Source organism: Tenrec ecaudatus, chromosome 14 (genome assembly GCF_050624435.1).
Source record: "Tenrec ecaudatus isolate mTenEca1 chromosome 14, mTenEca1.hap1, whole genome shotgun sequence".
NCBI lineage: Eukaryota > Metazoa > Chordata > Mammalia > Afrosoricida > Tenrecidae > Tenrec > Tenrec ecaudatus.
This window is the reverse complement of record NC_134543.1, coordinates 93,478,789-93,506,542: the sequence shown is the minus strand read 5'-3', so window position 1 is coordinate 93,506,542 and position 27,754 is coordinate 93,478,789. Positions and strand designations below refer to the sequence as shown.

The window sequence follows — 27,754 nt, the reverse complement described above, 5'->3', positions numbered from 1 at the left end:
GAAGTCCTTCCTATCTTCCTTACAATGCAAACTCAGATATTTCTTACACACATACACACAAACACACACAGAGGTGGCTTTTAAAGGTCCCAGAGTTCCCTAATTCTGAGTTGATTTTTCTCCAATTTTTCAAGCTGAGCCTCAACTTTTTCTATTGCTCGATCCTATTTCTCTTCCATGACTAGTGAAGGAATGCTTGTTTGCGTGCCTGCTTAGGTATGCCTGAAAGGTCCTAAAAGACACAGAGGATTATGACAAGAGCTGTCTCCCGTATTCTCAAGCTGGAGCAGGAATACTTTCCTGCTTGCTTTGGACTTCATTTTAGTAGCTTAAATTTCATTGTTATTCTTGGTGAGGAGAGGGCACTCTGCTTATTCCTAATTTGGTACAAAGACAGTTTCTGTAGCTACTGCCACGCTTGACATAAGTAGAGTGGAGAGGGCTGTCTGGCAGTCAGACCAAGCTCCGAGCCTTCGCCCTAGGCGGCCCTGGACACCAACCAAACAACGTCTTTGTTAGGAAGAAAGAGCTCCTATGCTAGGAAGCCAGTTGGCTTGGTGGCACTGTGGTTTTGATTTGATCTGTAAACGGAAAGATTAGCAGTTCAAACTCCCAAGCTGCTTTCTACTCCTACTCCCGTGAAAAGTTACCTCTCGGTGATTCACAGGGGCAGTTCTATGCTGTCCTGTGGGGTGCTGAGTCGGCATCCACCTGACAGCTGTGAGCTTTGTCTTCCTTTTTGGATGGTCTTAGTAGGAGCCTTAGTGACATCATAGCTGACGTGTTGGGTTCCTAACTGCCAGGCCGGCAGTTTGAAATCACCGTCAATCCACAGGAGAATGATGAGCCTTTCTACCTCTGCCAAGAGGTACCATCTCAGAACCCCCCGGGGCAGCTCTACACGGTGCTGAGTCCGCATCATCTCCATGGCAGAGAGCTGAGCGGAATCTCATCTCAACCTGCCGGCTGCCTACTTAGTGTTAGGTTTCGTACTGCTATGTGAGAGGTAGTTAGCCATGACTCCTTCTGTCTGAGAATCCTGTTACAATTCTGGACTCGATGCCTGTGGCCAAGACCCTATTGTGGAGGGCGTTCTGTTACAGGAGCAGGCCACAGCCCGTGTTTCCTTGGGAACATCTTTAAGACTACTTTCCCAGAAGCTGTGACTTAAGGCACCATCCTTCTTCTCCCTCTGTGTATGAGAGCCTCTGGGGCAGGGAGGAAGGCAAGGACCTTTGGAAGATCTCTGTCTGAAGCAGCAGAGGCTCCGAGGAGTCGTGCCAGGACTGTGGGGTACCTGCTCCTCAACTGGACTGAGACTACAGAACTGACCAATGGAGGCAAAGGCCAAGGGACAACATGGCTGAGAGGCTGAGAACCGGAGAGAGAATGACTTGGCTGCTGGCTGAGGAGACCAATGACTTACTGTTTGCTGATGCTGACTGGTGGTAGTAACCTGTTAATTTCCCTAAAAAACCCCTTTAACCGTGAGCACTGTGTGTGAGCAGTGTGGCCATTGCAATAGATTACTGAACGCAGGAGGAGGAGAGTGGTGGGGGAAGAACGTCTGGCAGCAGAATAGGTGAAGAGGACGGAGCTGGGAGGCTTCTCTGGCCCCTGCCCCGGCAATAGGGAGGCGCGAGGAGGTCAGCTCTGCCCACCTCCTTAGCTGGTAACCGCACGGTGTATGTGGTTTCACTTACAAAGTGCAGAAGAATGGCTCTCTTGGGAAAAACAACTACAAAGGACACAGGAATAAGTGATCAAGATACTTCTTTTGCTGATACTGATCCAAGCTTGAAAAACCCTAGGCTAGCGAGACTGGGTTTCCCTGAGAGCGTGCCCCACGTGAATTTTAGAGGTGTATTTAGGAGCCCTGATAGCACGCTGGGGATGCGCTGGACTGCGATTAAGAGTCAGTAACTTGACACCACCTGCCACTCCTCGAGAGAAAGACTGGACTTTCTATCCCTGTAAGTCAAGAGTTCCTTCCTCGGGAACTGAAGTGCCAGGGGCAGTTCTACCCTGTCCTGTAGTGGGCAGGGAGGATCGGTTAGAAGTTGAGGTCTCCCTTTTTAGAACAGCGATGTTCGTCTGAAAAAAACCTTACACGTTAAAATGGGAAGAGAGTTTTGAATTGGTCAAACAGCAAACAACTGACTACATAAAATGAGAACAGCTAGATCAGCATCTACCATAAGGTCAGCAGTTCGAAACCATTACTTGTTCTGCAGGAGAAAGATGAGGCTTCTGCCCCTGTCTAGATTTGCACCCTTGTATAGTGAAAGGGGCAGTTCTGCTCTGCCCTGTAGGGTCACTGGGAGTGAGTCCCCTTGGTGACAGTGAGTGAGTGAGACAGGACTCAGCCCCCCCCCCCTATACAGTGGTTACATGGCACTGCTTCCACGACCCCCGTCTCCTGCACATCGTCCACAGCACGTCCTGACACTCCAAGCCCCCAACTGAGCTTTCCAAGGGCAGGGACACACTCATTCTTGGATGCCTGGTAAATGCTAAATAGCTATTTTGTAGAATAATAAACAAATCCGGCCTCTGACACCAATGAATGAATCTTGGACAAGTCCCTTTATCGTTCTGAGCCATCACGTTCCTGTCCATTAAAATGCTTTCGCGTCTCATCAAGGAATGGCTAGGCTCACAGAAAATAATGAATGTGGAAGTGTCGCATCAATGCACTGGATTACTACAGCTGCAACGGTAATTGGCGCTTGGTCACACTGCACTGCTGGATGGGCCAAGGCCTGTTCCTGAAGATCTCCACGGTTTTCACCCTGAAGAACTTCTAAAAACTGACTTTTCTAAGACCTTCACAAGGTGGGGGTCACACCCTCATAGATTGATTTGTTGGCCTTGCATCTTTTGTTTACTTTCAGTCCCCCGCCCCTTGTCACGCAAACGCAGAGCTGCTCTGGATCTGGCTCAGAAGGAAGTGAAGGGCTTAGTGGTGGGGCCTGGGGGAGGGTGGGGAGTTCTTTAGAGGCACTTCCATGGTGGCCAAATCAAGCTTCTCCGAAAGACAACCCGACTCTCCTGAGAGGCAGGAGGAGTCTGCTGGGGTGACTGAAATGTCAGGGGACCAAAGGATGCCATGTGACAGCACGCATGCCCCTTCCTCCAGATCCCCGACACCCTCCTAGTCTGAGCTCTCTTTGCTCAGCCACCCTCCAGTGCATCTCAGCCCACGGGCCCTGCGCCGGATTTCCGAGGCTGTCAATCTTTCTTTACAGGACCAGGGAGGGACATACAAGCAGGGGACAATTAGAATGAGGTGCCATTGCCTGGATCTATGAACCACTTCTCTAGGTGTCTCTGGGCGATGCTAGGCTGAACCCAATAGAAATACACAGGGAAAACTACGCACATATGAATGTAACAGCTTCCCGATCCCTAACATGGTCAGAAGGAGGTAACAGAGACTTCACAAGGGGGCATTTCTCTGGTGTCGGATGCATCATTTCCATTGACCGCTGACTTGTTTGAGGACCGATGTAAGCAGTTTAAACTTTGCCAATGCTGGCTAGTGTCAGTGGTATGCGAACACGTCTCTGATTCCCGAGATGAAAATCCAATGCCGGGGATTCTTTCAAGTCCAGAGAGTTATGCAAATACGTAGCTTGGTTTTTTGGGTTTTTTTTTTGTCATCTGGTTTGTCTTAATCACAAACTAAAAATTCATTTATAATGCTGTATACAAATGCCATGTTTATATCAGTATCATATGCTGCTTGCTTGAAACCGTATACATTAAAATTAAGAACAGAAATCCAAGTTAATGGTCAAAGACAACCAATAACAAAACCACTAAATTCCAGTTGTCAAACATCATTTAATATGTATATTTCAGGGGGTTTCCTTCTTTTTAAAGAGTAATTATTAAGGCTAAAGCGGTATGAGTGAGTGTTTATGACTTCATTTCAGTTGAAGAAAATCATGTGGCCATCCCTCTGCGATGGCCTAGTGACTTTACATCCTCTTGTCAAACCTCAGCAGTTTTATTTGCCGTGATACATGCTGGACAAGGTCGGAGGTCAAAGTGGATAGGAGGGGCAACAGGAAAATCAACCAACTCCTCTCAAGAGATTACAACCTCTAACAGATCTGGGTCTGTCGGCCGTTTCTGCAAACTTTACAAGTCCACTGTGTTTTGTGCCCACCATCCCCCAACCGAGCCTCAAATCAGAGATGAGCTGGTCTAGGAAATGCCTTTATACTTTGTAATAATCCAAAGTGTTCAACGTGCCCCAGTTTATCGCTGCTGGAATTGTTTTTTGGTACTTTAAGTCTACATCACAAAACAAAACAAAAAAACAGAGGCCCTTTACTTTGGAAGAATCTGAGCTCTTGGAAAAGTCAAATGAGTAACACCCTCCTCCTGACGACCCTGGCTTCACTACATGACTCTGGAAACAGAGAGGCACCTCTTGGTTGGAAAACTAAAACCCAGATCCTCGAACAAACCAAATTCGGTCATCAAGTTCAGGCTGACTCACAGTGCCCCTAGAGGGCAGGGTAGAACTGCCTCTGTTTCTGAGACTGTAACTCTTCAAGGGAGTAGAAAGTTGGGTGTTTCTACTGGGGAGCGGCTGGTGGTTTTGAGCTGCTGGCTTTGCAGATCGCAGGCCAACTAACTACTACACCACCGGGGTGCCTTCATTATCTGAAAACATTAACAAGAAAGAAATCCAAAGCCAGTTGTGAGGCAAACTTTGCTTGGGCTGTGGGGCAAGGAGACCATTGCAAGAATGCTTCCTCCATAACGACGTCACAAATGAAGACCAAAATGGCAACAAACACTGATTTACGTAAGGGGAGCCCTGGCGACGGAGTGGTTAAGCTCTGGGCTGTGGTCGAACCCTCAGCTGCTCCGTGGGGAGAAGGGGAGGATTTCTCCTCCCATAGACAGTTACAGTCTTGGAAACTCACGGGGGCAGATCGACCCTGCCCTATCGGGTCGCTATGAGTCAGTATTGACTCCGTGGCCGTGAGTTTGAGTTTTTGAGTTTGAGAGGATGATGTAGTGGGTGGGATGGTGGTGACAGGCTCCTCACCGCAGTCAGCAGCTTGAAAGGAGAGGCTTCCTGCTCAGTAAAGAGGTAACTCCTTGGACATATCTACTCTGTACTACAGGCTCACTATGAGCCGGAATCTATTTGATGGCAGTGACTTTTAAGTTAGAGATGCAGTACTTCTAGGGCTCTGCTGGAGTGCCTTGGAGGCTGCAAGCAGTTAAGTGGTTGGCTTGTAACTGAAAGTTGCCGGTTCAAGTTCACCCTCAGGCATCTCAAAAGAAAGGCTAGACGATGTACTTTTCAAAAGGACACAGCCAGGACGAACCCTTCAAAGCACGGTCTACGCTGACGCACATCAGGACACCGGGAGTCGGCAGAGAACCGATGGCAATGGTTTCATTTTTGTTTGGTGGCTTTTTTTTAGTTATCTTTCATAAAATGTTTATTCTGGGCAAGGCGCTAATGACAGGGGCCTGGGGGTCCCAGTGGTAAGGAGTTGGGCAGTGAGCCTCAGGGCAGCAGGTGGAAACCACAGCAGGAGCAAGATGAGACTCTTACTTCCAGAGTGACAGTCGTGGAAAGGCTCAGGGTCAGTTCCACCGGGTCCTATAGGGTCAAATTGAGTCGGCACCAACTCTGTCGCCGCGAGTTTGGTTTTTGATCGTTGCTGCTCCTTGGGTTGTAAGTCATGGTCGAATGAATTTCTAGGTTATCCGCTTTCAGGGCTCTTTTTCTTTTCTTTTCAAAGATTGCTGATTTGAGTGCACAAGGTATTGCAGGGGAGTAACACTCGGCGCTTGCATGCGTGGGCCCTAACAATCTTTTGGCTGCTACTAACTGCTAAGAAAAATATTTTGGTTGGTAGTTAAAGAAATCTCTGTGTCCAGGAAGAGATAGCAGTTATGTAACATGGAACAGTTGTGACATTAAAACAATTCCTAGCATACATGGTAACAATTCAGTCCTGTTTTTAAATGCTTTTACCCAGCTCTCAGAAGACAGACAATTCTATGCGGAGTGAGTTCAATCTCATAAAATGAGGTCACAAGCAACATGAGGTTTTGGCTAACTGTAAAAAGTCTGTAAGCCTGTGGTTTTCTTAACCTCCGGTTAAATCTCATCAAGCTTTTCAAGGAAATGAAGGCAAGAGTGAAAACAAAACCCTCTGAGGAAAGTTCACTTATAAGAAAAGAGGCCCAAGTGAATGAAAACCGTGTCACACTAAGCTTTGCATTGGTGGCCTGTACCTTCGGGGACTCTTGTCATTGCCCAGACGTGCTTCAGAAGTACATTGTTTAGGAATGACCAGGAGAAGCCAACCATTTTCTTACCTGAAACTGTGTGCCCCAGGTGTCATGGGAACCCTCGCTTTTTAATTTGGGAGATAACGGAACTTGCATTTTCAAAACATTGCCAGTCATTGCTCAGGAAGAGAAAACATACTTTGTTTAAAAGATATTTGAAACCGATAACAACTCGAAACTATTTTTTTGCTGTTTACAAATATATCGAGGGCAGCCTGCAATAGGCTGAGACCAGAAGAAATAGATGGTGCCCAGCTACCATAGCAGATCATGCTGATTGGGCTCACAATCAGAGAAGACAGAATCGGAAATAAATGTAGAGTGAAATTCAAAATCATAAGAAAGACCAGACTCATTGATCTGACAACAACTGGAGGGAATTCTGCGGCTTTGGCCCTTAGACAGCCTTCAAAGCTGGAACTGACCCACTCCTCGATCGTCCCCGTCAGCCAAACAATGGGCTGAGAGAGCACAATAACGACTGGGACGAGCGGGTCTTTAGGACAATCGACTGTACCAGACCAATGGGGCAATGTTGCCTAAAACTGAGTTCTGAAGGCAGGGAGGGGTAGGAAAGACGGGTAACGGAAGTGGGAGCCCAGAAGGAAGCAGGGAGAGCAGTTACAATGAGGAGATTACAAACAATGTCGTGAAACAAAATGTATATAGATGGTTGAATGGGAAACTAATTTGTTCTGTAAACTTTCACCCAACCCACAATAGTTTTTTCCAGAGTACCAGGCATATTCCTAGAAGGTTGTTTGCACCTTGCAGCAATGCCCTCTTTCCCTTTACCCACAATGACATTATGTATGTATGTGTGTGTGTCTGTGTATCCATCCATCCCTGAGATGCCTGTTTGTGTGATGTGCAGATAACAAATAACCCTTTTTAAAGGAAAAGTTTTATTTTTATTTGACATAAGTAAATAAAGCATTAAGGGAAAGAAGATAGGGAAACAGGAATTGGAATCCCTAGGTTTAACTCCCAGGAAAATAAGTTAAACATTTAATCATAATAAAAATCTATACACCAAAAGGCTTTCATAGTTATAAATAGGTTAAATTAAATTACTACTATTACAAACATTCTAATTTCCAATCCAAATTCAACAGAAAGTAATGGGATCACACATGTCCTAATATTACATATGCTTTCCCCACTAAACTACTTTTCTGTTCCTTTTCCATTTCCCCCTTGGATTATGGCAGTTGATTTCTTTCCCTAGTTTCCCCTATATGTCTACTTCATAAATATTTGTTTAGTAGGCAAAGAAACAAATCCATACAGAGGAAACATCTCTGAATCGCAACAGCCATCTGCTTAAAAAACCTGATCTATACTGTCCTGACAGCAAAGTTTAAGGTACATGACACCGGAGCAGGTTGCTCTTAGTGCGCGGTGGTGACTGGCTCCTGAAACCAGTCCATTCCTTTTGTTTGCGACACCTGTCCCTGTTTATCCATCTCCCGATGCTAAACTGAGGCTGATAGAATATTCCTCTGTCTCCTGAGTTTCTACTCTACTCTGTGCGTTCATTTGTTTCAGAACTTTTCACACAGCAGGTGTTGCTTTACTTGGCAGGACTGCTGGTCCCTGCTCCGTGTCCTCTTCCATGCCAGGCCGCCCACGGAGAGCAGAGCTTCCTTCGGAGGAAGCCCGGGGTCTGTGCCCTGCACTGGCTGTCTCCAAGGGCATGTTTCCGAGCGGCTTGCCTCAGTGATAGAAGAAAATGAGTGAAAGGCTAGGCTTGATTTTTGAAGACCTTTTAAGTCTAATAAGAACTTGATTGTGAGATGGGCAGGTCTCACAATAAGAGTATTTTAATTTCTAAATTAAGAGTATTTGCAAATAAGAGTATTTTAATTTCAAAATATTGATGTGCAGGTCAGAATACAAGATCTTGACTTTTAATAACTCTTGGAGGTGCGAAGATACAACCGCTGGTCCTATCTGTCCTTGGACTGGTGGGGGTAAGATGAGGGACGGCGGCAGAAACCTTAAGAAAGAGTTTTAATTCTCTTAGAGAATGTTCTCTCAGAAAATAACAAAAATTGCAACAAAAATTTTAAAGAGTATGTATTTTTAACTCTTTCCAAGTCTCCATTTGGAAGTTTTATTTCCCTAGATTGAAGCACACGCAGTACATTTTAGTCTAATCCTTTTTGTTTCAGTCTAAGCCTTTTAGCTAATAGCAAATAAAAGATTTGAATACATTTGCTACAAAGATTTAAGAGGTACACTAAAAATCACCTTAAAAGATCCATCCCAAGGCTCAGACTCTAGGAAAAATCTGCACAAGAATGATGAAAAGGGTGTCTGTATACATTTCAATGCCCTGGGACTTGAAAAAAAAATTAAATAATATTTTAAATGAATAACTTAAACTGTTCTGAATCAATTCTATAGCTATCACTTGTTTGTATTGACTGAGGGTATGTTAAAATGATACATTCATAAAAATTATTGACAGACACATGTAGTTTACATCAAATAATAGAAAAACAATGTGGTTGTGAACACAAACCGATTAACAGTTGCCTTCAAAGTCCCACGTACTGACTGGGAGCTTAGTGCTCTCTCCATTGGGTCAGGCATGGTGTTAGAAAGTAATAGTTCTCACGACACAACGGCTGGAGCCAAAGTGGGTGAACAAGCAAATGTGGTGAAGAAAGCTGATGGTGCCCGGCTATCAAAAGAGAGAGTGTCTGGGGTCTTAAAGGCTTGAAGGTGAACAAGCGGCCATCTAGCTCAGAAGCAAAAAAGCCCATATGGAAGAAGCACACTGGCCAGAGCGATCACGAGGTGCCAAGGTACCAGGTATAAGGCATCATGCAAAAAAAAAAAGATATAAGTGTGTGTATGTAAGTGTATATGTATATATGTATATGTATATATACCATATTAAATGAAGGGGGAAGTGCAGAGTGGAGACCCAAGGCCCAAGTGTCGGCCAATGGAGATCCCCTCATAGAGGGGTTTAGGAGAGGAGATGGGTTAATTAGGGTGCGAGGTAGTACTGATGAAGAACACAGCTTTCCCCCAGATCCTGGATGCTTCCTCCCCCCAACTACCATGATCCGAATTCTACCTTGCAGGGCTGGATAGGACAGAGGCTGTACACTGGTACATATGAGGGCTGGAGGTACAGGGAATCCAGGGTGGATGATACCTTCAGGACCAAGGGTGTGAGGGACGATGCTGGGAGAGTGGAGGGTGAGTGGGTTGGAAAGGGGGAACGGATTACAAGGATCCACATGTGACCTCTTCCCTGGGAGAGGGACAGCAGAGAAGGGGGGAAGGGAGACTCCGGATAGGGCAAGATATGACAAAATAACGATGTATAAATTACCAAGGACACATGAGGGAGGGGGGAAAAGGGAGGGAGGGGAAAAAAAAAAGAGGACCTGATGCAAAGGGCTTAAGTGGAGAGCAAATGCCTTGAGAATGATTGGGGCAGGGAATGTATGGATGTGCTTTACACAATTGATGTATGTATATGTATGGATCGTGGTAAGAGTTGTATGAGTCCCTAATAAAATGTAAAAAAAGAAAAGAGGAGAAAAAAATGATTAGGGCAAAGACTGTACAGATGTGCTTTATACAATTGATGTATGTATATGTATGAACTGTGATAAGAATTGTATGAGCCCCAATAAATTGTTAAAAAAAAGAAAGTAATAGTTCTTTTTCAATACAATGATAATGCCAGAATTAGATTATTCAGACAGTAAGGCATACCAAAGTTGAACAAATTGTTAAGTGCATTTAAAAATGACACAATGAGTTTGTTTGGCCAGCATCATATCTTTATAAGTTGAGTATTTATAAAGTGGGTGTTTAGTGGGGAACCGTAATGATTTACTTATCTTTTATGGAGCGCTCGCCCTGTACTGATGGGCTGATAACAAAGAAGTTTAATGTAAAGTAAATATTTTAATGGTGAAACCAAATCACTGCTTTTGCAAAAGCCTGGGAACCTGCAGTTTTTTCCCTTTAATTTTTAAAATAACCCATCGGAAATCTCTGATGTTTACACTGCATGTATAAACTGGCTGGCTTGTCATTATAGACATTTCTCACTGTCTGGATTTACACATACGCGCGCGCTTCAAAGAGTCTGTGGCCAACTTCCATTACCATATAATTCCATTTTCCATGAACTTTTTGAAGCCCTTTCATATACACATATTTCCATTCTGAAGCATGCAGATAAATAAGAGCACAGTCACGTCTCTATCTTTTCTGCTTACTGGCTAATGGATGCATATAAAACCAGCAGGGAAAACAGTATTACAGGTGCCCTGCTTCTTCTTTCCGGGTGTGAGAGGAAGCTGGGCATCGCAGCGCTCAGGTCCACGGCCATACACCAAAAATATGAGATGCCACTAAGACATCCCACAGCGAAGCAGTTCAATGCTTCACATTTCTCCCGGGGAAAGCAGAGCTACGGAGTCCCTGGCGGCTAAAGTGCTCAGTTGTTTGCATCTACAAAGAGGCACCGGAAGGAAGGCTTCACTGTCTCCTTGGGAGAAATCAGCCACTGACAACCCTGTAGAGCACAGGTGCACTCAGCCACGCGTGGGGTGGCCACGGGCTGGAATGGGCACAGACACGATTCCTACTGCCTTAACCCCTTCTGGTGCACAGCTCACAAGAGGCAAAGCCATTTTCCAAGTCATGGTCTTAGTCTGACAGACAGAGGGAGTCAACTGAATTTGGTGGAAGGCGATTTAACTCAAGTATTTTATGATTTAATTTCTCAGAGTTGGTACCATGGTCACTGTGTCTTGACTTGAACAAACAATGTTCCCATTCATCCAGTCATTCATTTTCCCTCGTTCCCACTGTAATAGAGGCTCTCATTCTTTGCTGATTCCAGGTACCCAAGAGGTGAACTGCAAACATTTATATCGTTTCTAATTTGGTGGTGAAAATACACAGAGCGAACATTTCTTCAACGTTGATTTTCCTTTGCGCGTACAGTCCTTTGTGCCACCATCCTTACCATCTCTGCCACCTGTGTGGTTGCACCGTCAGGGACTCAGGCTCCGCCTCTTAACACGCTCTGTGGTTTGTAGTTACTGTTGCCATGTTGACTCCATACAGGCAATTCTTTAAAACGACTCAACAGACAAGGTAAACATTCTTCACTGTGACCAACTGTGTACTTGAAAAATAACTTCATGGACTCAGGAAGTGTGGCTCAAAGATTCAAATATTGTTTCTAGGCAATAGAATTGGGGGCTCTTTCAGTCTCATTGAATCTAGTAGGTCTGGTTTCCAATAAGAATTCAAAGTTCTGTTCCATATTCTTCCTCTTTCATCAAGATACATCTAGCAAGTTTTGACTTGAGTATAATCCGAGCGGGCTTTACAAAGTTTGTGGAAAATGGGAATGAAAAGAGAGACCTCTCTTCCAGCCCCGCCCCCCCCCCCCCCCACCGGGGCTTTCTGAAGCTCCCTCGTATTGCTTCTAAAGGTCACCAAATCTCCACAGCTAAGCAATGGGACCAGAAGTTCTCTACCCTATTAAATGATCTGTTTGGTCCTGGGAACATTTTGTTGGCAATTTCCAGCCAATGCAACTGTTCATTCATAAGGGGCATGATTAGTTAGGATGCCTGCCTGGATTTATTAGCTCCTTGGAGGGAGCTTACAAGTGCAACCTCAGTCATATCTCCCCAACTGTCTGATGACCATCTCCTAGTGTCAGGACGCCTGGCTCGGCTCCCAAGAGGGCAATCCAAAGGGGGCCCAGGGAGCAAACCTGTTTCCTTGCTGCAGATCTTCTCGGAGTCTTGTAAGATCGTGAGACAGTGGACAGCACCCCCCAACGTTATTTAACTGCCCAAACTTTGCTTTGGAGAACATTTTCAGCAAATAGTATTGAGCCTAATAACTCTGACCCAAGCCAGTCCTTTTCGCTTGCAAAGTGAATCTGTTATGTTTGCTACGTAGTGTGGACTTGTGTCATCTATGCTGTACTTTCTATGAATATATGAATATTCAAATATAGTTAAAAAACATAACATTAAATTCTTGTTGGCTATGAAAGGTGGAAAGATGGCCAGAGCTGTGGGGCTTTTAAATTCAATACAGCAGCTCTGTATAACTGTCAGTGATCAAAACGGAACTGGGGAAGGCCTACTTATGCACAGCCAGTTCCAAGAAACCATCTCTGGCTTTAGTGTAGACCAGCTAACATTGGGAATTCGTGCATCATTAATTCTGAAGTTTGGAACTTGCCAGTACTAGTTAAAATCTGCATTACAGTGTGCATCGCTCATAAAGGGTTTGATAAGCTAATTATAATAACATCTCCAAACAGACTAGTAACATATGAAACAATACCAATAATTACTTTTTTGCAAGTGGGGATTATTTCTCTCAAGATTCTGCTGCTGGGTTTCCTGCTAAGACAAAAGCAAGGGGGAACGGGGACCCCTATCTTGTTCCCTTCAAACTTCAAAACCAAGAGACTGAAAACTGTTCATAAGCCACTGCATATCCATTAGATTGGTAACCCTCATTCCCAGTGGCAGAAGCTTTGGGAACATCCAATGCTGACAACATGAACAATTTGTGCTGTTAATGCTGATAACATGATATTTACATTTTAGGAAACAAATTATGCTTGTTCAAAATAAACCTCCCTGATTTATTCAATACCCAGGCATTGAGAGTCTACTATGTGCCAGGTACTGTTCTAGCCCTAGAAAAATAGCAACGAGCAAAACGCATCCAAACCCCTTCCCTCATGGAATCTTCCTTCTAGTGGAGTGAACCAACGGAAGGACCTAATAAATCCTGGTGGAAGGTGGAAAGACTACGGAGGGATATAAATATGGGAGGAAGGACGACGAAGGCTGTTGGGGGAAAGTCACACTTTTATAAAAGGGGATAAGGGCAGGGATTTGTACAATACTAAGAATAGAGCATTGTAGTTGGTTTTTAGTAATAAATGATATATTACCTGGGAAACAAGTTTCATGCAAAGAGAATAAATAGTAGATGCAAAGGCCTAAGGTAAGAATGTACCTGGAAAGCGTGAGGGACTGCAAAGAGGCCCGTGGGTTAGCACAGAGTGATCAAGGGAGAATGGTAGATGAGTGAAGGAGCGGTGAATTATTTAATGTGGGTCTTCTAGTCAAAGTCTCTAACTCCTACCAAACAACTTTTTCCTGCATTGGGCTGGTAAGGAGACGGGTGGTGGTGAGGGAAGATACTGATAGGAGACACCTGTAAATAATTGTGACCAAGATCCCCAGATTAGATATCCTGCTGTGTATAAAATGTGCCCTCTGAGAAGCAGGAGGAGAGATCTCATTACTAGTAAGAGCCAGGAGTAGGGCTCATCCTCTGGACCCAAGCCCACAGGAAAGTGAATCTCTTGGATTCAGAAGCACAGGTATTCCACCAAAGGAGAAGCAGCAGAATCAGGAGCCAGAGCATGGGACAGAGTGATGGACATCCCAACCCATGGAACAAGTTACCATGAGTGCTTTTGTACAGGAAGTTGGTTTTCGGAGTGGCATGCCTCCGGGCACTTAATTGGGGAAGTTGGACTTACTGATCCATAGAAGGGAAGCTGAGTGCCTTTGGTCTGAAGCTTACTAGAGTGGGTTGCCGCTGGGCACTGAATCTAGGCAGTTGGACTTACTGACCCACAGAGCTTCCGCTGGATGCCTTGTGGTTGAGGCTTACAACTGAGTGGCATGCCCATTAGGCATTTGTTAGCAGCCTTGACAGAACGGTGTAACATGTCCTGATAAACAACTCAACTCTGAGCCTTTCTCACTGGCATTACAACTAGTTAATTTCCTTAATAAACCCTTCCATCATGAATTTTATCTGCGAGTTCTTTGTAGCCATTGCAGTGGATATAAGAACCTAGAGATTAAGTGGAGAGTATCATTTAAGACAATACAGTGAGGTCAGAGTGATGACTGAGCTAGGCTTCAGGGCTCTGAAAGTCAAGGTAAGGACTTGGCGTTTACTCTGTGTGACACAGGGGACGGAAGTAAGATCTTGAGCAGAGGATTCACAGGGACCAGACATCCTTTCAAAGGATGAGCTGAATTCTGTCTTGAGGAAAACTGAAGGAGAGTAAGGGTGGAAGTAGGTATTTGAATAAGCTATAAAAGAAATTAAAAAGTGATGGTGGCTTGGGCCAAGTGTTAACAATGCAGAGTGAAAAAAGGATTGGATTCTGCATACAGCTTTGAAGGTAGAGTTAAGAGGATTTTCAGAAGTGGAATGTGAAAGAAGGAGCCAAGCATGATGCCAAGGTATTTCACCCAAGTAAATGGAAGGATTGAGCTATCATGAACAGAAATGGGGAAAAGCTCAATTGTGGATTAACATGTCATATACACAACTAGAGATACTGAGTAGGTAATTGAACATGGAAGTCTGAAGTGCAGGAGCGCTGGCCAAAATGGAGCCATCAATTTGGGAAGTATTGGGATACACATGGCACCTAAGGCCAGATGATTGTATGAAATCACTAAGAAGAAGAATATAGAGAAGCAAACACTGAGCCTGGGCACTGCAACATTTGAGAATGATTAGAAGGGAAGACAAAAGGAGATGGAGAGGGAAGGCCATTCGCTGTACGGCTTGGAGAAAACAGACAGGTCTTATAACCAAGAAGGCAAATAAGAAAATGCATCAGGTGGTCCTCAATGGTTTGTGTCAACCGTTGCCTAAAGGCAAAGGAAAGGTGAGTTCTGAACTAATCACTAGATTTATGTTCATATTGGTTATAAACATAGTCTCAAAATATATTATCGTTGTTAATATAATTTTGGAGGACACTTCACAACACTCTCCAGTACCTTCCAGACCCTCATCTCTTTTCCAAACAAAGTAGCCCAGCAATTCCATGAATATGTAGGTTAAATGATCTTACATTCCTGGATACATCTGACTGATTCAATGATTGCCACATGATCTAACACAGTCTGAGGTTGCCTGTACAGTGGCCTGATCCCATAGCTGTCTAATAGGGCTGAATAGTCATTAATTGGATACTAAGTAGTTGGAGTATAACTAATGGACCCAGAGCACAGTGGGCAGAACATGAGAGCCACTTAGAGAAAAGGCAGTGAGTAGAAGTTATTTGTCCACAGAAGTCTTATAATTCTTTATTCAGAACCTCCTACTGCTGCCAGTTATTTCCAAATTTATGGTACATATTTTCCAATAGTTTCTAATATAAGTTTAGCCACATACACAATACTTGGAGTCAGTCTAGGCTTTAGACGTTATTACACTAAGATAATTTAGAAGAGGGTCAGCTATAACAGGTAACAATAGAGGAAGAGATTAGGGATAATCCATACATTGGGGCTACGGTTTACAAAATGACAGTGTGCGGTGTTGGAATTAGGGAGAGACATATAGGAGTATGTCTGGCGATAAGGCGAGAGAGGTGGGAGAAGAGTGTGAAAGCCCTTTTTGGGCATTGGGTGTAGGAGTTTCACTTTCCTCCTCAGTTAATGGACAGCCATCAAAGATCTTTAGAGGTTCTTAAGATGAGAGTGCAACCTACTGTCAAACCAGGGGAGTTTAGTACACGGTCTATTTATGAAAGTGCGTAAGATTTATGGGAATCATTAGTCAACCAGTCACTATCAAGTCTAGTCTGACTCATGACCACTCCATGTTTGTCCAAATAGAATTGTGTGCCTGAGTTTTCAACGGCTGGATTTTCTTAAATAGATCACCAGGCCTTTCTTCTGAAGTAGCACTGGGTGGACTTGAGCTACCAACCTGCTCAGCAGTTTGCCCACCTAGGAACTCCAATGGAACCTATCAGTGATGTGAATATCTTGCAATTGTGAACTATAGGGAGTTCTTATCATTCACAGACCTTAATGAGAAAGAGGACATCAATCATTGAGAGAGAGGTTGTGTGGAAAGGATAGTCTACTGGGATTGACTTGGTAGAAGTAGCTGGTCACTCAGAGGAGAGACAAAGAGGAAGGAGAAGCTTAGGGTATGCAAACCCCACTGACAACCTCTTTCTATTCTTGATCTCCCACCAGTCTCTCACAGACAGAATCCAAATGAAAGCTGGAGGGCCAGGGAGTCTGTTAATGTGGTATGCATGGGTCTCAGGTCTCTGGTCACAGAGAGAATGGATGGAGATAAGCAAGACAAAGAGGGATGCGTCCTACTCAACACTGTGTGCCTGGAAGAGTAGTCTAGAGGCAGTGTGCAGGAAAACTGGCAAAGGAAGAAGTACATGAGCAGTATGGAACCGGTACCTTATTGATTCTGAAAAAAAATCCCAGCATACCAGACATTACACGCACACACGCACACACATACACACACACACCCCAAACTGTCATCGAGTAGTTACCAACTCATTGTGACCCTATAGCAGCGGTTCTCAACCTGTGGGTCACGACCCCTTTGGGGGGGTCGAATGACCCTTTAACAGGGTTTTCCGATTCATAACAGTAGCAAGATGACAGTGATGAAGTAACAACGAAAATAATTTTATGGTTGGGGGGTGGTTCACCACAACATGAGGAACTGTATGAAAGGGTCACGGCAATACGAAGGTTGAGAACCACCTCCCTATAGGATAGAATTGCCCTGCGGTTTTCTGAGACTGTAAATCTTTGCAGGAATAAAAGTCTCATGTAGTGGCTGGTAGTTTTGAACTGCTGACCAAGTTAGTGTTTAGCAGGCCAACATATAACCATCACACCACCAGGGCTCTACACATCAACAATTCTAGGTCAAATGACTTTAGGTTTTTAGTCTTTTTGTTAGGAATGCCAGGGTGTTTGGGCAGCTGAGTAAGATGTAGGCACATAACCGACACTATAAAACAATATTTCATAGACACATGCTTGGGACTACGTCAAATTCTTCAACCTTAAGTGAGAGGAGAGGGGAGGTTGACACAATGAAAGCATACTAGATGCAGGGCAAAGGAGGGACTAGAGAAATGAGGGAGAAGCTCCAGGGTGTAAGTCAAGGGTGATTTTGAAAGCAGGAGGCAAACTTTTATCATCTGAAGGAAGAAGGTGAAACTTAGGAAAAGAAGAGATGTAAAAAGGAAGCATCATTTTTTTTTTGAGACAAAGTGAGAAAAGGGAGTGGATAAAATAAGTCACATGTGGAAGACTCCCATCTTTTCAAAGAAGTAGCAAGTAAGGTTTGAGCTGAGAAGAAAGTGTTATAGGAAAGGTTTAGGGGAAATCATTTGTTTTCTAGGAAAAGTTAGAGATCTGTCTTTTTTAATACCAGAGTCTTGACTGAACTATCTGATCAGATAATTTTCCCTAAATCTTTCCTTCAAAGAATCACAGTACTTGTTTTGTTGTTGAAGGTGTAGATTTATAAAGAATGAAATTCGATCACCAGTTAATGTTATTGTTAATGAACTAACATCAAGCGCAGAAAATTGACCTCAAGTACAACTCATTTCAAATGAAGGAAATAACTTTTAAACAACTGAATTGTTTAGCACATGCCAGGCATATTTTACAGTAATAATAAATTGAGACGTGAGGAGCGCAACAGGAAATGTTCACTTACAATGTCTTATAGTCTATCCTTAAGAAATAATCTGCACGAGCATGCAAAGACCATCTGTAAATTTTAAAAGCACAATAAGACTACAGAGATAGTGTTTTACATTTTAAAGTTTATCACACAATATGCATGTATATAATGTATACATGTATCTTTGGCAATTTTGGTGATTTAAGAAATTAATTTCAAATAAAAATGATTTAAAATAGCTAAAAAGTGCATTGTAAGTATTTATTAAGATAAGCATATTTAAAATAATTGATGTGCTAGACTCATAACACGGAAATCTTTACTTAAAATGGCTTAGTTGAGTCTACCAATTAGAAATAATATGTGTATTACTATGCAAAGATCAACGTTAAATTTCAAAAGTACAGTAAAACCATGTTATCTTTGGTAATTTTGGTGATTAATGCTTTAATTAAGAGATGAGGTACATGCAGACATATGCAATAAACTGACATGATTCATCATATTGCAAAGAACACCATGATGGATGCATATGGATAGTGTGAATTATACAACCCACATGCAAATCATATACTCATTATCACACAGAGGCATTATTTTTTCCTACCATCAACAAGCAGCAAAGCTTCAAGCATTACTCAATCTACTGCATGACTATTTAAGAACAACATGGCTGGTAGCTTCTTTTGCAAAAGAAGGATTTAAACGGAGACTCTCAAGCTAATGGAAACACAGAACAGACCTGGCTCCTGGCTCCTGGCTCCCTCTCTGCAGCGAGCTGCACTGGAATCAAGTCGCTGGGTCTGTCGCTCAGGTGTATCACTGCACACTGGGGGTTTTACTGAAGTCTTTAGACACACTGCCAAATTAATCTTTAATTTTCAGATGAGTGACCAGTGAATACATTGGCCATTGACTAGTTCGGGTGGCTGTGGTTGGCGATGACTAGATGGCAGTGGGGCTGAGTTTGAGTTTTTTTGAGTTGAAAGTAGAGCACTCCTGGTCTGGAAACAGTCTCCCAAGGAAAGAGTAGTCACTTCAAAACATCAATCGTTTTAGATTGATTTGTCTGTGAAGGGTCTTAAAATGAAGACACTTCAAAATGAACACATTTTCTGCTTGGAAGTTGCTGGTCATACTAATGTCTGTGTAATTGTTAGGTCAACCAGGCTCCCTAAAACTCTGACAAAAGCAGATCAGGCTGAAGCTAAGCTGTAAACTCTAAAAGCACAGGCCTGAGTTATTTATAAACGGCTACTTTTACAGTCGTGTTAATGTTCTCTCATTTAATGCAACTGGGAAACATGGTGTTAATGAGGCTTTGTGACTAATAAGTCAGCCATTTAGCGTTTAGTTTTAACATTAGAGTAACTAAGGAAAAACCAAAATGTCTCTGAAATTCTTTTATCTGATGAAAGTGTATTTGTGTTGCTCTAACAGGTCCAATTCTATCTATCTATCTATCTATCTATCTATCTATCTATCTATCTATCTATCTATCTATCTACCTACCTACCTACCTACCTACCTATCTATCTATCTATCTATCTATCTATCTATCTATCTATCTATCTATCTATCTATCTATCTATCTATCCATCCATCCTATTAGTCCCAACAATGCATAAATCAATTTTCCTTGATTTGAGTGAAACGATTTATTTTTATGAAGGAGCAAGGATGACTCCTGAAAATGTCCTTCATTTGATAAGATCTAATTAGCTATATGATTCAGAAGGAGAAAACATAAAAAAAATCACAATATACTTCCATGTATCATCAATGTCGCTCTTAAATCAAACCTGAAGAAAAATATTTATAAGAACCGTTCTTGTGTACATCAAATATAATAGCTTCATGCATGCCTTTTTACCTGACCTGAAATAAGAAGACAATACCAGCACTGATATATTAATATTGTGAAATTTTATAACATTTTGAAGATTTCTTTGAGATGAAGATCTATTTTACTTTTTAATTAAATCTATTTCCCAGAAAGGTCTTTAAGGCTCCACCAAGTACCTCGCATTTTCTTCTCGCTGACGGTTTTTGAAACCATGCTTGAATGCTTTCTTTACCCTTTGCTGAACAATTGAAAGCTCATAGGCTAAAAGACAGCGCTTCCTTTTCTTCTTGCCTGTAATTAAGGCATCTTAATACATTTCTCCACAGTTGCTACAAGAACAAACTATTGAGATTCATACATTGAGACAATTTTGACTCCTATAATTGTATAAACACACACAATGTGAATTTCTGTTAATCATGAACCTGAAAAAATAACAAAACACCTTCAAATAAAATGATTCATCTCTGAAAGGTTAAATTGAAATGGCATTGTTGTTGCCTGCATATATGTAAATTATCTGATAGGAAATGATAATACATTTGGTTAACTAGCCTATCATAGAAATTGAGTAAATGATAAATTCGTATTAAGGACACATGTCCTCTGAATTACCATATATTTGAAGAGATTTTGTTTGTTTTTGTTTAAATATAAAAATAATGTATACATGGTTAAAGGCAGCCAAGCAAATATGGATACACTTAAATCTGTAAGAATTAAAGTTCAATGTGAATGTAAAAATATTTTCTTTTAAACATGGATGCATCTAGAAAGATATACATTTAGCTTAGCATCACTTTCATTGGGAAGATACATTTGCAATCTGAAAGCACGTTGCTATAGTTTAAGATAAAAAAACAATGTGGGAAATATAAGATTCATAAAAGCTTTAAAATTAGTGTGAAGGCTAAAATTCACACATTTACTATCTTTTAAACAAAGAGAGTATCAAGCTGCCATGTGAGGCTACACACTTTACAGAACACAAAGAAAGAGGCTAATTGGTATCTGCCATCTTCTGAGGAAATGGTCATACTTTCTCAGGCTATATTTCGATACCACAATAAAAACCAGGTTTTGCCACTGGGTTAAAATATTTCCATTGGACTTAATGCTAACCAAGTGTATGCTTTTTTTTTTTAGTAAGCCTGACAATTAAAAAAGTATTTAGATTATATCTTATGATTTTAATATTAAGATGAGCAGCAACGAAGTACTGCAAATTTGGAGAAGTTATAATTTTATATTCATAAAAATAATACTTTGAGGTAAGATTCATACATGAATCTTCCCAACTTAGTTAAAAACTAGTAGGGAATTCCCCCCCCCACCCCCAAATAGTTCGCACACAGATTTCGCTTCTCCCTTTTCACACCTATCTGCCTCTTGCTCTCTCAACCCATGCATTTAAGTCGCAGAAGTATCTACAACAGCAGTTCTCAACCTGGGGGTCGCCCTGTGGGGTCGCCAAAGACCATGGGAAAATACATATTAATACATATTATATTAAAACTGTTACCCATGCTCCACCATGCTTCAAGACAAAATTTCATTTATTTGTGATTATAAATAAATAAATAGAAATAAATATTTCACAATATAGTTAAATAGTTTTTGTGATTAATCACTTTGCTTTAATTATGTTCAATTTGTAACAAGGAAAATACACCCTGCATATCAGATATTTACATCATGATTCATAACAGTAGCAAAATGACATTTATGAAGTAGCAACAAAACTAATGTTATGTTTGGGGGCCACCACACCCTGAGGAACTGTATGAAAGGGCTGCAGCCTTAGGAAGGTGGAAAACCGTTGCTCTAAAATGTCAGGCACCTAGTGACTTCACCGGCACATATTTCCTTGTGCATCTTTTAAAAAAATGGACACTTTCTTACATGGATCACAAAGATAATTATCCCACCTAACACAATGAACAAAACCTCCTTGGTATTATCTAATACCCAATCCACATTTAACTTTCAATAATTGTCTCAGAAATGTCTCTTTTTCTGTGGTCTGATTACTTGAATCAAAGTGCAAACAAAGTCAACTGGTGTCATGTCTCTTAATTTCTCTTTCCCAGGAGGTTGCACCCTCCCTCCTCAGGTTATTTTGGGTCTTTGTCTTGTTGAAGAAACTGCTCGGACATCTTTTAAAATTGACCCTGAGTGTCACTGCCAGAGAAAGGGAAATAATGGGCGGACAACTGTATAATCTGCCAAATTTTTCAAGTTTATGCTTTTGGCTAGAGAGGGGTACAGCAATGGCAGGCATCCTCAGGCGCCTCCGCTCAGTCAGTGAGCTGAGCAATTTCTAAAAGCCCTTAAATGCAGCCCTTGTCTTCAGATTCGAGACCCTAAAACTGTCATCCTCCTCCAAAAGGTGTATTTCAGGAAACTGCTCTGGTTTGTAAGCTATTAAAATATTTCTAATATGGATGCATAAACTAATGATTATAAAAATAAGCATATAAACATTATGCAATTGAAGTTTATAAATGCCTGTCATAAAATGTAGGGAAATGTAATTAAGTGTTTTAAAATTTTTTTAAGTGTTTTCTAAGAAAAAATGATGAAGAGTTTTCTTAAAAAAATCATCAGGGAATTGAAAACAAAGTTGCCTGTGACACTTCATTTTCATCTTTATTCCTTTTCTCTGTCTTTTCAGTGGCTCACTTAGACCAGCAGGTTTACATTCCATTTAATTTGTGTGAAACTTAAAAAATTAAGTTATTACAGCAGTAGATAGATGCTCTATATTTTAAGAAATATCCAATTGCCCTTCTAAGACAAAGCTGTACAGTCCATTCCTGGATTATAAACATCAAAATTATGTATAACTGATAGTTATGAAGTGAATTCACAAAACCTATTGTCATTAAAAATCCAAAGTACATAAAATGGTTTATAAAACATTATCACGTTTGTATTAAATATTAAAGATGTTTTAGTGTACTTGGAGGTTTTTCTTTACCTTAAAAATTTTTTAATTTGGTAAAAAAAGGTACACTGCACATGAAGACAAACATTGGACCAACTGATGTCAGATACAAACCATACTTGAGTGTTCTGACTTACATACAAACTCAACTTAAAGACGAATTTAGGAACAAAACTGGCTCATAATCTAGAAAACTCGTATAGAAAAGCTTTAGGCTTCTAAAATCTGAGGAAAATTTTAAGTGCTAAATGAAACTTTAATGTATCTTTATGCTTTTTCTGCCAAATAAAAATGTAAATTAAGATATAAGGCTGGCTTAGTCTTTCTTCGAAACAGCTTTAGCTAATAAAACTTCAAAAAGATCAGTAGTGTACAGTTTTTGAAAATCCAAAATATGAGTGGCTTAAAATGGAACCATATGAAGCACACAACAGTAAAGTAATCATAGATAAAATTACCAAATTCAAATGAAATAAATTGAAAATGAAAAGGATGAAGGGCAATTAAGTGCCTATTTTGACAATCTGAAGTGGTCAAGTTTTAGAAGTATGACACAGGAACCTTAACCTATCTATATATGAGTGATAAATGAGGCATTTTGTGTCATTACATTCCCATAAATCACTTCCGTTAACTGCTGACGGCTTTTATCAGATCTAACCTTTTCAAGCGTCTATTGGAGTGCTACCATTTTCAACTTTGACACATGTGCAGTTTACAAATTCTGCAGCTGATTAACTCTGGACAGAAGCTCCCTGGCATCATTGTCTTCAAGTTGGGTGAAAGCCTTAGGCCTCAAGATCTCAGTCATTTAGACCACAGTACAAAAGCCTCAATTAATGTAAGGAGTTGGAATCTATTGGGAGTTGCGAAGAGCTTGTTTCCATTGGGAAACACACATCAGCAGCCTTCATTTTCTATAAACCGGTGACTGAAGAAACATTACCACAAAGAAAAATAGACAAAGGAAACCTCTGGCTGATAAGGGTTGACTTCAAATCAAGTACAGTGGTGTTTGGTTGTTGGTTGGCTTCTTTGGGCCATCAAGTGTTTTTTTTTTGTTTTAATGTTTGCCAAATTTCACTTTTGATGCTATCAAAACAAACAAAATGCCATCCAAGATGAATATATTTGTAGACAAAGGATTATGACCCGGAGTAAAACATACTTCCCAGGAGCTATTCAAATGATAAAACCTTTCTGTTGCGTTTTTATGCAGAGCAGTTGAACCAGAGGGAAGTTCATGTTGCTGTAGGTTCCAGACATTCTAAATGAAAGATTGTTTGGGGAAATTCAACCAGCCAACCACTCAATCAAATCAGTTGAAAAAAAAATGAGGAAGAAACTGAAAGTTTCTAATAATCCAGCTACTGGGAAAAAAATTCGTGCAATCATTAAGATAAGAGGTGTAAAAGGTAATCTCTGTTGAAATTGCTCATTGTTAAATCACCAAATCTTCATAAGACACAGAACGGTAAAATGAACTACCTAGTGCCGGTGTTTTCTTACGTTTTATGTTTTTAAATGTTTATCACAAGATGAAATTTTAATCAGATTATATGCCCACAATAAATGAATGCCTAGAAATAAGGCAAACACCACTCAATAAAGTCACCACTTCAGACGAGAGAAACAAGACTTCAGAGTATTGTTCATTTCTAATGGCCCTAATTTACTTGTAGCAAGTGTCAAATACAATTGAACCCAGCTGTCCAAGGGTTTTCATGATTAACACAAAAGCAAGCAGGTACTTATCACGTATAGGTCAATGTATTATATAAATAGCACCTACATAAATACACTGGAGTAGATAATGGTTTGGGAGGACAAAGGTAACAAAGGAACTTATTTAGAAAATATAATGGACGCAGGCCCTAAACAAAAGCTGAAGTTTAAAGAAAGACTGTCATTAGCAGTAAGAGCCAGACAGAGTAAATCTTGACACTGGTTCTCTGACCACCAGAAGCCTGCTCCTTCAAATAGGATTAGTTTTGATAAGAACTATCCAGCCATCAAGGCTAAATAATAAAATCTGAAGAGACGAGCTACAGGCACTAAAAGTAAAAATGTTCACGAGAGTCTCCTGCGGCAGATTGCCTCTTGTTGATAAATGACAAATCTTGGAAAAAGAGCGGCGGAAGGACCACTTTTTCTAGCATCACAGCCCACAGTCTAACAATGTCAACGTCTAAAGTCAATGCATGACAAATTAAAAACTTCTTTATTTCACTAATAATGTCACTCATCATGGAAGCTGGGCAGTTACACTTTGACAATTCAGATGTAAATCCTGGGTTGCCTATGAGTATTCATGACAAAGGCATATTTATCATTTAAAACAAAAGGACATGACTTCTTGGTGTTCATATCAAAGACCAGTGATGGATGAGGCCATGCTAATCAAAAGACAGACTAGAAAGAACACAGATGTTTGCTACTTTGATTAAGAAAAGGCAGTTCCCGCCCCTAAAGCCTCCCCAATATGGTCATTGCAAATAATTTTCCATGTGGAATTTTGAATGGAAATTTAGAGTTTAAAATGTCCAGCTATTGTATTTGCAATAAAATGAATATCAGGTGTTTCTTCCCTACCTCACATTATAAAAGCAAAACTTTTGGAACTCAAAACCAGGTGGAACCCTAGGGGAGAAACAGTCCTACAGGGGTAAGGACAGAGAGATGTCCACAACTGGAATTACTTTTGCAGTTATTATTTTCAGTCTAGGAAATGAAAAGAAAGTCTATGATCTACAACGTGCAAAAACAACCTCATTGTGATCTGGAATCAACCTGAGGAACACTAAAGAGTGGGAGTTCTAAGACCTTTATACCATATTTGTTTCTACCTGTGCCTTTGCCTTCGTTCCAACTGGTTTTAAAGTTGAACAGTTTTAAAGCTAGCTGTTTCTACTTAAGGATTACTTACAACCTTAAACACCATGAATTCTGGTAATTTTGACATTCATCTTCATGTTGGACAAGTGACACCCAAAAAATGTGGCATTGAAAAAAAAAGGAAGAAAAGGTATTGAGCGCTGTAGCTATAAATAGCGCTTCCTCCCATTCCACTGATAAAGAGCTCTCATCAGGACTGGCTAATAGGAATCCAATTTACAAGGCCCCGCTCATCGGAGTGCCTTTCAAGATGCACAGGACTGGTAACCCGTCAGAGCTGCAAACAAATGCCTGCTCTTCCAAGGCAGGGCTATTTTAATGTTTGTGACTGTGTAGGCCTCCCAGGCAGGTCACCTTGCAGGGGTTCCGATGGTGGGGCTGGGGATCTGCTTTCTTGGAATCGACCTGGTTGCTGCCAATGTTCCCTGCCATCTTCTCAGTGCACACTTGTTGATAAGCTTCTAAACAGGGTGGACTATGACTTACAAAAAAACCAAAAACAAACCACCACAATATAAAGCTTAGTGGAGAAAAGAACTATTTCTGCTTTATCAGGGCACAAAGGAACAAACAACACTTGGATCGTTGCCAGATGAAATGCTGGGCGCACAACTGATACGCAAGTCTTCCTTTTGGTCGGTCATCTTCCTCTCAAAGCGGTAGCTCCATCAGACTCCCATGGTCCCGCTTCACACCCACGATCATGGTTGTTTTGTATGGAGAATCTGGGTCACATGAAATGTGGCCCACTAGCAGGAGCATCCCATTTTCCAGTACTGAGTTGCAGCTATACACGAACCAAGGGCCTATTTTCATGAACAGTATTAACTACTACATGCCCTACTTTTAATAGGAAGGCAGACCCTCTGGGGTCTTTGCGTTGTTGTTTTTTTTTTTAGGTTACACCTGCTTCTCACAGATGGAATTAGGGATGGAATCTTCCAGAGGGCTTAACACTCGATCTATTAAGACATATTTGTTGGATAACAAAAATCTTTCACCTCTTGGCCCTTTTGTGAAAAAAAATTTACTGGATGCCTAATATATTTAATATTCAGTAGCATGTGAGAATAATTTTTATGCAACTCTGATGGTTAGAAAGATAGATAACTCAATTATTAGATCATCTATCAAAATATTCAGATATATAAGAGGCTACTAAAGAGATTGATGACTGAGAAAGTCCACTGATTCCCAGCCATCACACTCATGCATTTGGCCGGACAACATTTTTCGCTGCCTTCACAAGCAAGCTTCATTACCCATCACTCCACTGAAAAGAGTTTATTATGAGGCTGCCATCTTGGCAGGACTATTATTTAGATGATAAATGCTGGTGGAGGGGGAGGGGGGAGTGTGCCTACTTAAAAAAATGCAAAAAAGAGATGAGCTTTTCTGACAGAGAAAACAAACAGCATCTACATTTCTAATTAACTTAAATTTGGCAGATACAAATACAGGTCAGTTAAAGCTACGATGTTATCTTCTGTCTGAATTTTGCCCTTAATTTGTAAAATGTAAATTAACTAATTAGAAGGAAAACAGCCTGATTAGTGACAAAATGCTTCAGCTGGGTCTTTGCTTCCTGACATTTATGATCAACTATTTTGAATTATTGCTTTTTAAAGTAATTGATAGAATTTTTTCCCCTTGCCATGATGCTGGAAACTTTACATAGAATGTTTAAGAGAGAGCCCAGGACCTGGCATTAACAGTAAGACTGTCTGGTATGCTTTCTCAGGAAAAGATGTGTATGCAGGGTGCTATATTAGGAGGAGCAATTGAGTTAATTTATGCCTGTGTACCAAGGGGCGAATACAGGACAAGGAAGTGTACAGACATTAAGTCATTTGGTTAAAAAGACTGCTTGCTTCCGACATTAGAAAAGGATGTCTTCAACTGGGCTGTACTATCGTTGATGATGCAGTCGGCACTTAACCCCTTCCCTGTCATTTCGAATGGATTTGCCATGTGTTCAAGCAATTAGTGCCCATGTATGTGCTGGGTGGGGCTATGATGTTAGTTGATGTTGGAGAACAGTTAGTGGGGGAAATGAGCTGAATTTGGCCACTTGCATTTCAGCAGGAAAACCTGTCATTGTAAAGTAAAATTAATCCATGTAATAGTTAAATCAAAAGAGGTTTTCAACTATTTCTATGTAGATAAAGATTCTACAATGAGAAGTACAGGCACAATGTCAGGTA

At 41.2% G+C, this 27,754-nt stretch overlaps 1 protein-coding gene across 5 annotated transcripts in view; it reads right to left on the bottom strand.

The window, feature by feature from the left end:
• CDIN1 (CDAN1 interacting nuclease 1) overlaps nucleotides 1–27,754 on the bottom strand; it is a 248,183-nt gene that overhangs the window by 65,725 nt on the left and 154,704 nt on the right. The gene's annotated exons all lie outside the window — the stretch shown is intronic.